Below are 16,987 nucleotides of genomic sequence, written 5' to 3' on the forward strand. Positions count from 1 at the left end.
CCTCAAATGCCTGGCACTTTGTGGTTGTTTTTATTTAGCATGGACGGGATAAAAAGCTTGCCTGGAAGCTCCAACTGGTAGAGTTCATTCTGGAATAAAAAGTCCAGGAGCTGGCTCTTATCTGAGGCTCCTGAGGCCAGTGCCTGCTTGAGTTCTGTGGGCAGATGGGCCCCTCCCTCACTGCAGCCCCCTTTGCAGGAAGTCCAGGGTATAGCTTGCTCTATGTTATTTTAGTCAGACTTTCCCTTTGCTTTCACTTTCCAAATTTGATGACGTATCTTCTCCATTGAAGATGCCTCTCCTGTTCTCTACATTTCTGTGAGTTTTAAATTCCGAAGTTTCCTTGAAATTTAATGGGCTATCTGGAGTAAACGGAAAATAAATGCATGTTTGTCTCTTGCTCCGTCTGGCATCTGCCCTGGGGTTTTCTTCCTTGCCTAGCATTGTTAATGGAGCTCTTATGCAGGTGCCCCTTAACGGTCACTGAGCTCTTATCTAGAAATGCACTGTGGTGGCCCTTATAGCCAATTGCTTTTTTTTTTTTTTAAGCGTGAATCATTGTGGCATGGATTAGTGACAGGCACTTGCACAATCAGATACAACAATAATGCATTTAATTGGAATCGTATACAGAATGGTCATTTTTTGTTCGGTGAATTCTGAGTTGTGAATAGAAACGTTGTATTAGTGGTTCATTTTAGTGTATATTTCCAATCCTCCCTTTTATCATTCCCTTCTCCCACCCCAGTGGGCAGCTTGCTCTGACTTGCTTGCCCTCCTTTCTCTTGCTGGAGACATTATATATTTACTAGATCTTGTATTCCTAGACCACAGAAATCTCTCTTAATTGTTTACCCCTATTGTGCCTTGCATCCTAAAATGGCCCGCAATAAAGGCAATGATACCTTTAACACCAGTATATGCCTAGTTCATTTATTTTTATGATGATGAGTATATTTTAATTATAGTTTATTATTTTTATTATGATGAATATCTTTTTGCAACCAGACATGACCCATGATATGGTATTTAAGCATTCATTTAAAAATTTTTGTTGAGCACCTGTTAAGGGCCAGGCACTGCACTAGATACTTAAGCAGAAAAGGTCTCTTCCTTCCTATAGCACTTGTCTGTTGGGAAGTAATTCTACAATAATTGTATGCACAAATGGAATGTTTTAATATGTAACTACTTTGAATAAAAGATATGTGGAAAACCCAGGGTGTCTAACAGGGAGAACTGACATAGCCTGGGAGGTTGGTGATGCTTGAACTAAGGTTGAAGAATGAGTGGCTGTTGACCAGGTGAAGAAGGGGGAAGATCCATGTTGAGGCTGAGCTTGCACAAAGCCCCTGTGGTAGAAGGGAACAGAGCAAGCACGAAGAAATGGAAGCAATGCAGTGCAGCTTAAGCTTAGACCTGGGGAGAAATGGTGGAGCCAGGGCAGCGGTGGCTGCCGACACGTGGTCAGATGTCGGATGCTGGAGCTGGAGCAATGTGGGTGTCTGGCAGAGTGATGTGTGTCGTTCTGAAGCTCTCTAGCTGATCCAGCTGTCTCCTGAGGATGCTGCAGCTGAGTTGAGCAAAGACCAAGCAGATGTACGGTGTCAGGTTAGGCATATGAAGCAAGGTGTGAGGGAAGAGAATTCAGACTGAGTAATGTTAGGACAGAGCGAGTCCTTGTCTGCCCACGCCCTGCTCTCTGACTGCCTCCCTCTCTTCCATTTGAGATTCCAGAAACTCCCAACTGATTCCTTATCTAGACTGTGCTGTACTCTGCTTAGAACTTCCTCCAATTAGGTTAGCTGTGCCTGAATCTTCACTTACACGTCCCCAGGGGAGGGAGAGGAGAAAGTATTGGGTGGGATGTTACCTATTTTAAAATCAGGTGAACTCACATTAATTCCTTCTTCGGAAATGATATCAATATCCCTTGAGATGAATAGAGATGCTCTGGGGTATCTCGGACCTGAGATCGACAGTTACTGTACTGCATGCGTGTGTGTGTGTGTGTGTGTGTGTGTGTGTGTGTGTGTCAGGGGTGAGGATGCAAGATGATCTGTGCCTGTGAAGTCACATCATAGAGATGTTAATTATAGGTCATGGCTAAAAGCTGTCCTGGTGGTCCTCTGTTTCCCATTGTGTCACTTTCCAGTGTGAGGACTGAGGTCCCCAGATGACTTGTGCAGGGTCTCATAGTAAGGGACAGAGAACTAACCAGAACCCAGGTCCCCAGTTCCCCACACCCTGTCCAGCACACCCCAGACTCCAGAAAGACCTGTGGGATATTTTTTTTAACTGGGCCTATATCCTCACTGTTCTAGGAAGAAAAAGTGTAGAGTTTGGTTGAGGCCCAGGGCAAATTTAATGTGGAGATTGGGGACAGACACTTTTCCTCTGGCAACTTGGGTCACCTCATGGATAGAGCCTGATGTCTGGCCCATGGGCAAATCTGAAACTCAGAACCTTCAGACAGAGTCCTCCTGTCCCTTCTCTTCTCATGGGACAGAAGCCCTGGTCACCTAGAAGAGTGACACAAACCTCCAAATGTGGAGAGCATCCTCTAAGCAGGGTGGGGAGGGGAGAGGAGAGGAGCTAATGCCAGCTCAGCACAGAGAAGTTCCATGGCAGCTCTCAGAAGCCAGACTTGCCCATCTCTGCAACAACCATCATTCATCTGTGGTTGCTCAGGGTGGGAGACAGGAAGCTTAGCACAGAATTATCCAATTGGTTTTGCAAGAGATACAGTAGTTCAGTTTGGAAGACAGAGAAAAAGAAGGAGGGAGCTATTTCATTGACTTAGGGCTGGATGGAGCATTGAAGGAATCTAGCTCCATTTGCTAAGTCATATTCAAGACCCCTCCACAGCCCCTTTCCAACTGAGGGTGCAGCTGGGGGCTTCCAGATCACCTCGACGCCAGCCTGACTTACTCATAGGTCCTTTTCATGGTGATCCCAAATCCATCCAGCTCCATCCTTCCTAGCCTTTGAGATTACAGACAAATGTAATTCTTCTCCTGAATGCCAGCCCTTAGACACTAGGCCTCCACATTTCCATCTCCTATTCCTCACACTGGATTTTCTTTTGTAGATTAAGCATCTTCAGATATCATATTTAGACCATGGTTTGGCCACCCCTGTCGTCCTGGGTCGTTCTCTTCCAAACAGGAGATCCATCATCCTCACGGCTCTGCGGTGTAATGGCCAGTAGGGACTGCAGTTTGTTAAGGGTGGTATGACCTGCAGAGAAGCCCAGGGGAAATGAATTCCTTTGTTTCAGGCTAATAGGTATGTATTTGTGCAGCCCAAGATCACAGGGTTGGGAAAATGCAAAGCTACGTGATCTTACTCTACTAAGGCTGGCGGGAGTGTTCCATAAGCCGGAATCTTGTAGCCCATTGAACATGCAGGCTTCAGTAACACCCCTTGCAGTCTCAGTAGAATACTGTACACTTCTGAGGATGAGAATCATGATTTCAGAAGCAAGTGAATGTTTTTTAGCTCCCAAATTTTAATAAGGAAGGTCTGGAAATACTACAGAAGAGCCTAGCACTTAGAACAAATGATTGGTGAATATTTTAGGAACAATCACATTCTCTTATATAGGACAATTGAATGTGCTAGATTAGCACATGACTTAAAAGGTGCTGTTGCATAATAAAAAGTCAACAAAGCAACGTACAAATCCCACGCTGTTACTAGAACCTACTGCCCTGCCTTTGAACATTACAGCACGCTTTGTAGGACTCTGCGGTGAACACGCATCTATCCAAGGTACCATGAACTAGAGACAAAAGAAAAAAAAATCTCTTCCCTGTAAGAATTTACCTTCCAAATGTGGCTTTTCCATCAAAGTTCAAAAGCACTGTTCAAAGTGGGGAGAGACAAGGCAGGTTTTGTATGCCTGGAAGATCAAGAGAGTTGGCTTGACTCTGCATTTTCCCAAAGAGTGAGATGACCCATGGTTCATGAACTGATATTTCTAAGTTGCACCTTCTATCCTGAATGTAGAGATTTGGTACTAGGCATAGTGGTTGTGCCTAAGTCTTGCTAATGAGAAGAAAACCCCCTCGAATCCTAAGCATCTATGTAATGACTGGGAAGGAGGGCCGGGCATGGTGGCTCACACCTGTAATCCCAGCACTTTGGGAGGCCGAGGTGGGCAGATCACGAGGTCAGGAGATGGAGATCATCCTGGCTAACACGGTGAAAACCCGTCTCTACTAAAAATACAAAAAATTAGCTGGGCGTGGTGGCGGGCACCTGTTGTCCCAGCTACTCGGCAGGCCGAGGCAGGAGAATGGCGAGAACCCGGGAGGCAGAACTTGCAGTGAGCCGAGATCACGCCACTGCACTCCAGCCTGGGCGACAGAGCGAGACTCCCTCTAAAAAAAAAAAAAAAAAAAGACTAAGAAGGAGGAGCACAGGGATGTTCCTTGCTGTTCTGTGAAAAGTTTGGGCTCCCAGGGTCACACCTGAGCAGACTTCTGATGCTTAAGTGGCAGTTCCGTCATATTTTAAAGGATTCCATTCTGTTGAATAACTTTCCATTTTAGCATGTTAAAAACTTCTAATTTTAGTTGACTGGACAATAATTCAAAAATTGTATACTGTAATTATTCATCATTTTATCTCTCTGATTTAGGCATTTCAAAGAGCTCATATATAGGAGCTTGATGCCTTTTTTATTCAACAACATTTATTACAAAAATCTCAATATCAAACTTAGTAGATACATCAAATTTCCGTAATTCCCTCCCTCAATGTTTTTCTCAGTTTGTTGGAGTGCAGCATTCTGAATTAAAAATCTCTTCTAGTTAGCTTGCTGTGAATTCAGAAATCAGTGAAGAGAAATTTGATTTCGTGAACGAACCTGACCCTTCTGTAATCCAAGCCTTCTATCGGCCTCTGGTGTGGACCAGGCTCAAATCTGAATCCAGGGCTGGTCTCCTGCGCGCCCCCTCCTGAAGCCTTGCTCACTCCTCTTCATCTCTTTCTCTCCTCCTCTGAGCACCACCAAATGCTGATGTCATAGTCCCCGTGGGGGGCATCAGAATCCTGCCACCCAACAATGGCCTTTCCCAGGAGAGCCCATGCACAGGGCACAGATGAGAGCAAGCTGGAGAGGGAGAGAGGATGGGAGGCGAGGAGGCGGCCTGAGGGAAGGAACAGGAGGGAAGAGAGATGAAGGGCAAGACCGGGGCCAGCCACGCCTGTCCTAACAGCAGCCACCCAGTGGTGGCCCAGCCTGCTGAGAACTAGAAAATCAGAAGAAAAAGGAGAATCCACCAGGAGACCCAGGTTCCCATGAGCAGGGGCCTTTATCTGAAGTTAATGGAAGCTGAGCCGGGTCCTGACAATGTACCTTCTGATGGGGAGATGAGACTTTCCTCTGAAAGCTAAGGTAAAGGGCAGGCAGGGAGGGTGGGGAATCACGATGCTTCCAGAGCTTCCCGGTGACGCAGGTCAACATGTCCCCCATCGGGCTTCTCAGGCCCTGGCTTGCTGAAGGGGGCAGTGACTGGAATTAGGGGAGACTGGAGCCGTGCAACAAGATGGGGAGTTTTGATTCTGTTCTCCATTTGCTGGTTCGCTCTGGGCTTTTAGACAGGTCTCGCCAGCTTTTCATTGTAACTGGATGCTTTCTCAAGGAATTCTTGTAAGAATGATAAACTATGATCCACATTTGTAAAATTCTAATGTAGACAATAATTTTTTTCCCCAGTATTTTATTAACATGGGGAATGCGTGGCTGGGTGCGGTGGCTCACACCTGTAATCCCAGCACTTAGGGAGGCAGAGACGGGCGGATCACGAGGTCAGGAGATCGAGACCATCTTGGCTAACACGGTGAAATCCCGCCTCTACTAAAAATACAAAAAATTAGCCGGGCGTGTTGGTGGGTGCCTGTAGTCCCAGCTACTCGGGAGGCTGAGGAAGGAGAATGGCGTGAACCCAGGAGGCAGAGCCTGCAGTGAGCTGAGATCATGCCACTGCACTCCAGCCTGGGGGACAGAGCGAGACTCCGTCTCAAAAACAAAACAAAAACAAACAAACATGGGGAATGCTAAGGAACTGCCATTAGATGCATGGGCCAGCCTGTGATGTTGAGAGTATTTTCAGGGACAGGGAACTCTCCAAGTTGGATGCTGACAGGAATCCTCAGAGCCTAATTCCTTTTAGAGGGATGAGAACAATAGGTATAGAAACTTCAATTCCCAAACCAGGACCCAGAGAGAGCCCACAGCACGGTTGGAAGTAGGTGACGTCTGTCTCTGGGCCCCCTCACCCTTTCCTGACTTGATCCTCTTTCCCTCTCCATGGGAAAGAGGGGTCCCTAGAATTTTATGTAACCCTGGGAACCATTAATCATGCAAAAACAATCAGCAAAAACACATTTATAGGAAGCGCAATTCCACTGGGATTTTAAAGTGATAGATTTTTTTGTTTGTTCTGTTTTGTTTCTGAGTTGGGAAAAGGTGGCTGTCAGAGACTTTTCAAAATAGCCAGCCAGCGTGGTCTGACACTCCAGGGCTCCTGGCAGGGAAACACATGGGCACAATCCCGGAATCACTTTTTTCTCCCTGGATTTCTTGCCCTTCTTTTATGGATGAATGTGGAAACAAATGAAGATTCAGCTTTCCTAAATCCAAGAAGGACATTTAAGAGATAAAGCTACAAGGACTCTCATCTCACAGGGCGGGATCAGGACTTAACACACTGCAGAGAGGCTGCTGTGGCCCCACCTTGAGCCTGTGTGGTGATTGGCGGCATTATTGCTGGAGTGATCCATTCTCATAGACTCAAGATGATGGAAATGCACTGTCCCTTCATCAGTTCTCCATGGCAATCAATTCATGATGATGGCTTGACCTGATCACCAACCATCTGGACCATCAGAAGCCCTTTCTACCTCAGCTGCTGCCCGGCATATGAAATGTCCGCCAGAGCCAGATTCATTTAATAAAACAGAGGTTTCATAATGTTTTACTTTCTGCTTAGAAGCTTTTAATGGCTTTCCCGGACCTTCAGGACAAAATGCTAACTCCTTAGGCTGCCATCTGAGGCCATGACGAATCGGTCTCCGTCTGTCTTCCCATATTAACAGCTCAACAAACCCATAGGGCTGTTTGATAACCTGCAAGTGAATCCTAAATACATTTTGAAATTTCCCATTACCTAAGATTTGCTAAACATGTTGCTCCACTGTTACTCCCAGCCACGCTCTCCCCTGCCCCCCATCTCTTCTCTGCTCATCTATCCTAGTTGTCATCCAAAGCTCCTCCAGGTCTGGATCAGATCCCATCTGTTTAAGAGCAGCCTCAGCCTCTCTTCCCACCCCAGCACCCTGTCAGCCCTCCTCCCCCTCCCAAACTCCTCGAGCCTCTGGGACTTTAGCAATCATGTGATAGTAAGCTATGTGGCAATGTTGAGCCAGTTATTATTTTTTTTAAAATAAGCCATAGAATTGATTCAAATGTTGCCAGTTTTTCTACTAGTGTAGGTTTTCTGGTCCAAGGTCTGATCCACGATCCTTAATGTAGTGAATTGTCATGCCTCTGCAGTCTCCTCCAAGCTGTGACAGTTCCCTCTTCTCTCCTAGTCTTTCATGATCTTGACACTTTTGAAGCACGCTCGTCGGTTACCTTGTTAGAGGGTCCCTCAATTCAGGTTTGTATAATGTTTTTCACGATTATGTATTATTGGGATGAAAGCCACAAAGGCACGTGCCCTTTTCAGTGCCTGTTGGGCACGTGGTGCGGACATGCCGTGCTGGAGGTGTCAACCCTGAACACTTGATTAAAGGGATGTCTCCACTGTAATTTCCCTTTTAATCACTAGAAATATTTGAGACTATGTTAATATCCCCTCTTTTCTTTACCTTCATCCATTTGCCTTAGTTTCCCTTAGTGGATCCTGCTGCAGTAGTGATTAATGGGGCATTCTAGTGATTTTGTTTCCCTCTTTCTTTCTACATGTACTAACGGGAATTCTTTAAGGAAAAGTAGCATCTTCACCATTCATTGTTTTATTCAGTTATTATTTATATCAGTATGGATTTTTCTATCTTAGAACTTATTTTGGTTCTAATGTAATCTCCTGTGTTCTTTCAACATCTTTGCTCGCTTGTTTCTTTTCTTTTCTTTTTGGCACCTCCTTACCACAAGAGCCTCCAGGCTCATGTGGCGTTTTGTCTGCTCTGGCCCTGGAATCAGTCAGTTCTCCAGTGATCCTTTTTATTGGAAAACCAAGATGTGAGGTGCTTGTGTGCTCACTGCTAGTAGGGTGTCACTGCTTCTAGTCCCTCTCAGTGGAAAAGAGAAAATATATTTATTATAGGAACCATGAATACACACATGCACCTCTGCTTTATCCATCCATCCATCTAATCTATCATCTTGCTATATTTTAAAATCCACGAGTTTATATCTGACTCCAATTCAGACCACAAGGTACATTTACCTTCCCACTTTCCTTATTTGCAACTTCTTTCTCCAACAATGAGAAACTCTGCTCCTATTATCTGAAATTGATTTACTTATTTTTTCAATCCTAGTACCCAAATAAAGTACAGTTAGCCCTCCGTATCCACCAGTTCCACATCCATGGATCCAACCAACTGCAGGTCGACAAATAACAGCATTCGTGAGATGTGGAACCTGCAGATACGGAGGGCCGACTTTTTGTACCCAGGGATTTTGTGGGTTTGCTGTACAGTTTTTTTGTCTTCTGCCTTATGGCACCCAGTTGAAACACTTTTTGCCAGAGTCACTTAGGCCAGCTCCTTTCTACTCTGCTCTCCTTGGTGTAGTTATGAGATTCATGTGTGATACCGAGAGATTCACTTGTCAGTCTGCATGCCATCTTTACTACCACATCCCATTTGGTTTTTAACATTTTTATAACAGTAATATTCTTTGTAGTGTAGAGTTCTGTGAGTTTGGACCAATGCATAGAGTCATGTATCCACATCACAGTTCCGTGCTAATATTTAAGGCAGGTTTCCCGTAGACATTATACAGCTGGGTCTTGCTTTTTTATCCAATCTGACAATCTCTGTCTTTTAACTGGTATATTCATTGTGATTTTTGACATAGCTGGATTTAAATCCTCTATCTTACTACTTGTTTTATTAAAAAAAATTTTTTAGACAGTTTCATTCTGTCACCCAGGCTAGAGTGCACTGGTATGATCTTGACCCACTGCAACCTCCCCCTCCGCAGGTTCAAACAAGCCTCCCACCTCAGCCTCCCAAGTAGCTGGGACCACAGATGCGTGCCACCCCACCCGGCTAAGTTTTTGTATTTTTGGTAGAGATGGGGTTTCGCCATGTTGCCCAGGCTGGTCTCAAACTCCTGAGCTCAAGCCATCTGCCTCCCAAAGTGCCGGGATCACAGGTATGAGCCATTGTGCCTGGCCTAGCTGTTTTATATTTGTGCTATCTGTTCTTTGTTTTTTTTCTCTTTTTTTCCCTTCACTTGGGTTAACTACTTTGATTCTATCTCCCTATTGATTTATTCTATATATCTCTTAAATACTTTTTAGTGATTGCTCAAAATACCTCTAATTCATATCTTTAATTATAATTTATCTTAAAATATGTGTAAGTTCCTTGTAGATTCTGGATGTTAGACCTTTGTGAGATGGGTAGCTTGCAAAAATTTTCTCCCATTCTGTAGGCTGCCTGTTCACTCTGAGGGTAGTTTCTTTTGCTGTGCAGAAGCTCTTTAGTTTGATTAGATCCCATTTGTCAATATTGGCTTTTGTTGCAATTGCTTTTGGTGTTTTAGTCATGAAGTCTTTGCCTATGCCTATGTCCAGATTGAACAATGAGAACACATGGACACAGGGAGGGGAACATCACACACCAGGGCCTGTCGGGGATGGGGGGCAAGAGGAGGGAGAGCATTAGGACAAATACTTAATGCATGTGGGGCCTAAAACCTAGCTAATGGGTTGATGGGTGCAGCAAACCACCATGGCACATGTATACCTATGTAACAAACCTGCATGTTCTGCACATGTATCCCAGAACTTAAAGTAAAATTTTTAAAAAGTGGAAAAAATTATAATTTACCTTAAAATAATAATTATAGCACTTTACGTAAAGGAGGAAGATCTTACAATCATATATTCCCAAGTCTTTCCTCCAATCCTGTCTGCTTTTACTTCCACGTACGCAATTAACATACAGAGCATTGCTACTGTTTTTGCGTTAGACCTGGGATTGGTAAACAATGACACATGGGCCATATCTGGTCTGCCGTTTGTGTTGTAAATCAAGTTTTACTGGAGCAAATTGCCCATTTGGTTATATCTTTTTGCCCATTTGGTTATATCTATACCATTTGGTTATAACCAAAATGCCCATTTGGTTATATCTTGTCCATGGCTGCTTTTGCACTATAATTAATGGCAGAGTAGAGCAGGTGCAACAGAGACCATGTGACCCGCAAAGTCTACAATATTTGCTCTCTGGCTGTCTTATGTGGTTTCTGATGAGAAGTCTGTTGTAATTCTTACCCTGTTGCTCTATATGATTTGCCTTTTCTCTGGCTGCCTTCAAGATGTTCTCTTTGCCTTTATTATTTTAATTTCAAATATAAAATTTTGTTTTCATTTAAATTCATTTTAATTTCAAATAGCAAATGCCTCTGTGTGTGTGCATGTGTGAGTGTGTGCTGATATTTAACCTACTTGATTGTTTGGTATTCTCTGGGCTTCTTGGACCTATAGTTTGGTGTCTGTAATTAATTTTAGAAAATTCTAGTCTATTATTTATTTTTAATTTATTCAGGCTATTATTTTAGGCTATTTAATTAGGCTATTATTTATTGTTTATTCCACCCTACTCTTTCTCTCTTTCTCTTCGCCTCCTTAGATTCCATTTCACGTATGTTGATATCAACCCACAGCTCTTCGATGCCCCATTCCTGTTTGGTTTCTTTTTTTGTTCTCACTCCGTTTTCCTCTGTGTTTCAGTTTGGGCAATTTCTGTTACCTACCTCCAGCTTCAGTGATTCTTTCATCCCTGCATTGAGTTTCCTGAGGAGCCCGCTGAGGCCGTTGCTCACCTTTGTTAGGACAGTTTCGTTTCTGACATTTTGACTTGGTGCTTCCAGTTCTTCTGTCTCCTGTGAAGGTTTTCATCTGACCCCATCTACTGCACACCTCATCTCATCTGTTACATTGTATACCTTATGCAATTAGAGATATCAACGTATTAAGCATAACTTTTATTTAAAAAGTCCATGTCTGATAGTTCCAGCATCTGTGTCATAGCTGAGACTAGTTAGTATTGCTGTCTCCTGGAAGTGTGTTCTTCTTGCCTTTTTCTTTGCTTTATAATTTTCTCTTGAAAGCTGGACATCTTGTGTAGAACTGTGGAAATGAACACCATTTTTTCTTCCCTCTGGAAATGGTGCTGTTTCTGCTTTTTCTAATGGTAGGCTTTTGCTGTTGGGGGCTTAAGTTACTCTAGGTAGAAGCTGGGCTAGGCTTGAAGTTCATTGTTGCTATTGCTGCCCTCCGTGCAGCACAGCCGTCACTTCCTGCGGAAGTACCTCATATTTTAGGGTGCAGTTTGGTTTGTCAGAGGAGTACCTGCTTGACATCAGCTTTGGACCTACCCTCTGCACTACACCTTGGAGAGTGTCTTTCTGCGTGTCACTCTCCTGTTCTGCTGCTCTTGTTCTAGTCAGCTTGATGATGTGGGACGGGGAGGGGAAGAAATTCTCTGCTGTGCTAAGACTCAGTGGTAGGCAGGCACCCTGCCCTTGGTTTTCAGAGGGCTGACCTCTTCAGTGTTTTTGCTCCTGCAGTAGGTTTAATAACAAACACAATTAAAAAAAATTATTTTACTTTAAGTTCTGGGATACATGTGCAGAACGTGCAGGTTTTTTACATAGGTATACATGTGCCCTGGTGGTTTGCTGCACCCATCAACCCGTTATCTAGGTTTTAAGCCCCGCATGCGTTAAGTAGTTGTCCTAGTGCTCTCCCTCCCCTTGCCCCCCACCCCCTGACTGGCCCTGGTGTGTGTTGTTCCCCTCCCTGTGTCCATGTGTTCTCATTGTTCAACTCCCACTTATGAGTGAGAACATGCAGTGTTTTGTTTTCTGTTCCTGTGTTAGTTTGCTGAGAATGATGGCTTCCAGCTTCATCCATGTCCCTGCAAAGGACATGAGCTCATTCTTTTTTATGGCTGCATAGTATTCCATCGTGTATATGTGCCACTTTTTCTTTATCCAGTCTATCATTGATGGGCATTTGGGTTGGTTCCAAGTTTTTGCTATTGTAAACAGTGCTGCAATAAACATACGTGTGCATGTGTCTTTATAGTAGAATGATTTATAATCCTTTGGGTATATACCCAGTAATGAGATTGCTGGGTCAAATGGCGTTTCTGGTTGTAGATCCTTGAGGAATCGCTACATTGTCTTCCACAATGGTTGAACTAGTTTACACTCCCACCAGCAGTGTAAAAGCATTCCTATTTCTCCACAGCCTCGCCAGCATCTATTGTTTCCTGACTTTTTAATCATCGCCTTTCCAAGTGGCCTGAGATGGTATCTCATTGTGGTTTTGATTTGCATTTCTCTAGTGACCAGTGATGATGAGTTTTTTTTTTTCCATATGTTTGTTGGCTGCATACATGTCTTTTGAGAAGTGTCTGTTCATATCCTTTGCCCACTTTTTGATGGGGTTGTTTGGTTTTTTTCTTGCTTGTAAATTTGTTTAAGTTCCTTGTAGATTCTGGATATTAGACCTTTGTCAGATGGGTAGATTGCAAAAATTTTCTCCCATTCTGTAGGTTGCCTGTTCACTCTGATGTTGGTTTCTTTTGCTGTGCAGAAGTTCTTTAATTAGATTCCATTTGTCAATTCTGGCTTTTGTTGCAATTGACAAGCACAATTTTTAAGTAATGATGAGTGTATGTAATATCTTGCAATATCTGCAACAACTTTGATGTGGTGTGAACATATCTGTTATTTTGTTGTTGTTGGAGGTGGTGGTCGTGTGTATCATTAATACTATTGCCATTTGTTACCTATATTTATAATGGAAAGAAATACTACATTTCAGTTAGAAGTTAGTGAAATTAAGATGTAATTTTCCCACATCCAAGTTCTGGCTTCTGCCTTGTATCTGTGGACCCTTTGGACTTCTGGTTCAGAGCTACCTAGTCTAGATTATAACATCCTTGAAGTCAGGGACTGACAGACAGACCTAGACTTTATTCCCAGCTGTCTTTGTTTTCTGTGTGACATGTGTTTCCTTATCAGGTTGTAGAAATAATAATAGCACTTACCTAGAAGTTGCTGTAGGATCAAATGGTTAGATAATGTCTGCAACGGGTTTGGAAATACCTATTCCAAAGCAGTATTCAATTATTGCGGCACCATTCACAATAGCAAAGACTTGGAACCAACCCAAATGTCCAACAATTATAGACTGGATTAAGAAAATATGGCACATATACACCATGGAATACTATGCAGCCATAAAAAATGATGAGTTCGTGTCCTTTGTAGGGACATGGATGAAACTGGAAACCATCATTCTCAGCAAACTATTGCAAGGACAAAAAACCAAACACCGCATGTTCTCACTCATAGGTGGGAATTGAACAATGAGAACACATGGACACAGGAAGGGGAACATCACACTCCGGGGACTGTTTTGGGGTGGGGGGAGGGGGGAGGGATAGCATTAGGAGATATACCTAATGCTAAATGAAGAGTTAATGGGTGCAGCACAGCAACATGGCACATGTATACATATGTAACAAACCTGCACATTGTGCACATGTACCCTAAAACTTAAAGTATAATAATAATAAAATTAAAAAAAAATAAATGTAAGCTCCTTTTGTAAATTGCTGTCAGGCCAGAGGACCACCTGATAAATGGCAATGTCATAATAAAATCCTGCTGGTTGGTGTCCAAGATGCATGCGTCTTGTGCCACATTGCACTGTGGTGAAATATGCCTTATTACCGATACCTAAATAGAGACTCCCTATTTTAAAAAGAACAAAAGAGCTGGTCATTGTTCTTGTGTAGAACTTGAATTTCCTGATGGACTGTTCCAAAGACAATAACCAGAATTACAAGTGTCCATTTCTGTCTCTCTCTCTCTGTGTGTGTGTGTGTGTGTGTGTTTGTATGAGGGCCAAACTAAAACTTGTGAGTCCCCTTGGACCAATATTTCCACATATATTTGGAAGGAAAGTCATGGGGGAAAAGACCGGATGGGGGGAATTGCTGGGGTCAATCCCTGGCTCTTCCACCTTAACAATTCCATTCCCACTCCCCAGAAATGTTTATTCTCCACTCAGAAAAATGCACCCATGACCTGTCGGTTTAGCAACCACTTGATCTAATTTGAATATGTGTCCTATGGTTTATACTCCCTTCCCCCTATAGCTGATCCAAGTATTCCTTCTGAAACTAGATAGGGTGTTATTTCCAAGCAGGATTATGTGAAATCGATTTTCTATCTTGCTATGTTCCCAGGAATGTTTTAACACCTCATATACACTGGAGCCTGGGCAGGTGAATCTGGTTTTAGTGTGGCAATGTGAAAGTGTATGGACACAAAGACACACACACCCCTAACACTAGTTGGCCTACACAATCATGCATTAGTATTGTCCTATACACACATAATAATTGTCCAGTTGCATGACTCTATACTGTTTTCCTTCTTTTCTTTCTTTCTTTCTTCCTTTCTTTCTTTCTTTCTTTCTTTCTTCTTTCTTTCTCTTTCTTTCTTTTCTTTCTTTCTCTTTCTTTTTTCTTTCTTTCTCTCTCTTTCTTTCTCTCTCTCTCTCTCTTTCTTTCTTTTTCTTTTCTTTCTTTTTTTATTCTTTTTGACAAGGTCTTGGTTTTGCCCAGGCTGGAGTGCAGTGGCGCGATCTCAGCTCACTGCAACCTCCACCTCCTGGGTTCAAGCAATTCTCCTGCCTTAACCTCTCAAGTAGCTGAGATTACAGGTGTGCACAACCACGCCTGGATAATTTTTGTATTTTTAGTAGAGACAGGGTTTTGCCACGTTGCCCAGGCTGGTCTTGAACTCCTGGCCTCAGGCAATCTTCCCACCTCGGCCTCCCAAAGTGCTGGGATTACAGGCGTGAGCCACCGCACCCAGCTACTGTGCTTTCTTTCCAAGGACTGGAGGCCCACAGCCTTTTGGCACTCCCCACAGAGCAGCACATTGTGAGCACCCAAGTTCCATTGTGTGAAAAGCAACAATGAAAGGAATCCAAGAGATCTCCTTGACACAATCAAACTGAAATTCAGTATGATTAAATGTCTTGACAAAGTCACGCAGCTAGTAAGGGTCAGGGCTGAGACACAAAGCCAACCTTTCTGATGTCAAATCCTATGTTCTTTCTCCTGTACCACACTTGATGATTCTACACAGGAAAGAGTATTGTGCCTTTGGCCATGAATCAAAAGAGACCAGTTTGTATTAAATTAGAGACCTTCATTCACATTGCAATGTGACATTTCGAAGCTACTGTTAGAGCATGAGGAACTCTAACCAATGACCAACTTTTCTTCTGTCCTCACTCACACCCTTTAGAACACATAGGATGAGGGATGGATGATAGTAATAATAACGTGACAGAGAGAATCTCACCCTTTTTTATAGCCAAGCAAATACAACCCATTGCTTACATGTTCTGAAGATGAACCATAACTAGTCCTCAAGTAAGAGCACTTGATGGCACCCTTTATCCTTCTCAGTTCATCTCGAATTCACCTGGTAATCTGCATTCGCTAATTGCTTTTACCCAAGACTCAAGAGGGAAAAAAAATCCATCTAGACAGGAGATAGTTTTGCATCTTGGAGCAAGTCTCCTGCCAGATAGGCTCTCTTTTACCTTCTCCTGGAAGTTAGGAGATGGGGTGCTGTCTTCCCTGATGTTTACATTTCAAAGAGGCGGCCTCCAGGTCTCTTAGGAAACACTCCTGAGTTTTACAGGTGGCCACAGGCTTATTTAGCTTTTCAAAAGATTTACAACATCTCAAAGGGACAGAGAAAGAATTTACAGTGACACATATACTACAGTACATGCTCTTAGAGAAGGGGGAGGAAGGCAGTCTCTTTCCCTTATTGCATGAGAGAGAATGCGAAACAATTTTTTGATTTGTATTTACCCTTGCATTAGAAAGGAACAGTTGAGCTACAGTTGCACAGCTCCTTTGATGAGACAGAAGGAACAAGGGATGCAGAGACCAGAAGGTTATTCAGAAAGTGTTCCTGGCTGGGCGTGGTAGCTCATGCCTGTAATCCCAGTACTTTGGGAGGCCGAGGCAGGCAGATTACCTGAGGTCAGGAGTTCGAGACCAGCCTAGCCAATATGGTGAAACCCCATCTCTACTAAAAATACAAAAATTAGCCAGGCATAGTGGCACACGCCTGTAATCCCAGCTACTTGGGAGGCTGAGGCAGGAGAATTGCTTGAGCCTGGGAGGCAGAGGTTGCAGTGATCCGAGATTGTGCCACTGCACTCCAGCCCGACAGAGTAAGACTCTGTCTCAAAAAAAAAAAAGAAAGTGTTTCCATGGTACCCTCGGAGGGGGATAATGTTCCTCTTACATCTTTGATGCTCCTTTTAGGTGTATGTGGTTTTGTTATGTATTATATTAATGTTATGCTTTAGATTAAAGGAAAATTCAATTTCGCTTTCCTAAGTACACAGGAACATGTATTTGAATCTAGAAGATCAACAATAACCCTCCCAAGTGTCTTGTCCCTTTCCTTTGATAGCTTGACTTAGCCAATCAACCCATTAGTCCTTCAACAAGTCTTCTGAGACCTTTCTGTGGGTCTGGCATACACTGGACACTGTGAAATAGGGGAAATGTGAGACGAATGAAGTCCTCAGAGTATAGTTACTCTCCTCACCAACCCTAGGTTCTAGGTCAGCGATGAAAGGGGTTGTGTTACGCTCCAGGCAACAGGCACGTGCCAAAG

General features: G+C 43.4%; 1 protein-coding gene and 1 long non-coding RNA gene across 5 annotated transcripts in view; one reads left to right on the forward strand and one right to left on the reverse strand.

Annotated features, from left to right (window-relative positions):
- Positions 1 to 1,155: 1,155 nt before the first annotated feature.
- On the reverse strand, positions 1,156 to 4,979 carry LOC131380957 (uncharacterized). Its single transcript, XR_009209283.1, has 3 exons — positions 4,874 to 4,979; positions 2,932 to 3,240; positions 1,156 to 1,573 (listed from the first exon to the last, which is right to left on the reverse strand). It is a non-coding gene; the product is annotated as an uncharacterized LOC131380957 (long non-coding RNA).
- A 139-nt stretch (positions 4,980 to 5,118) lies between these two features.
- The window catches only part of LPIN1 (lipin 1), a 101,387-nt gene continuing 89,518 nt past the window's right edge, over positions 5,119 to 16,987 (forward strand). For 3 of the 4 annotated variants that reach the window (XM_058426302.1, XM_058426303.1, XM_032172234.2), the window contains exon 1: positions 5,119 to 5,408. The gene's annotated coding sequence lies outside the window, so the exon portion shown is untranslated. The remainder of the gene's footprint in view (positions 5,409 to 16,987) is intronic. The other variant, XM_058426304.1, reaches the window with a different exon arrangement.

This window comes from Hylobates moloch, unplaced genomic scaffold (genome assembly GCF_009828535.3).
Source record: "Hylobates moloch isolate HMO894 unplaced genomic scaffold, HMol_V3 SCAFFOLD_13, whole genome shotgun sequence".
In the NCBI taxonomy this organism is placed as follows: Eukaryota; Metazoa; Chordata; class Mammalia; order Primates; family Hylobatidae; genus Hylobates; species Hylobates moloch.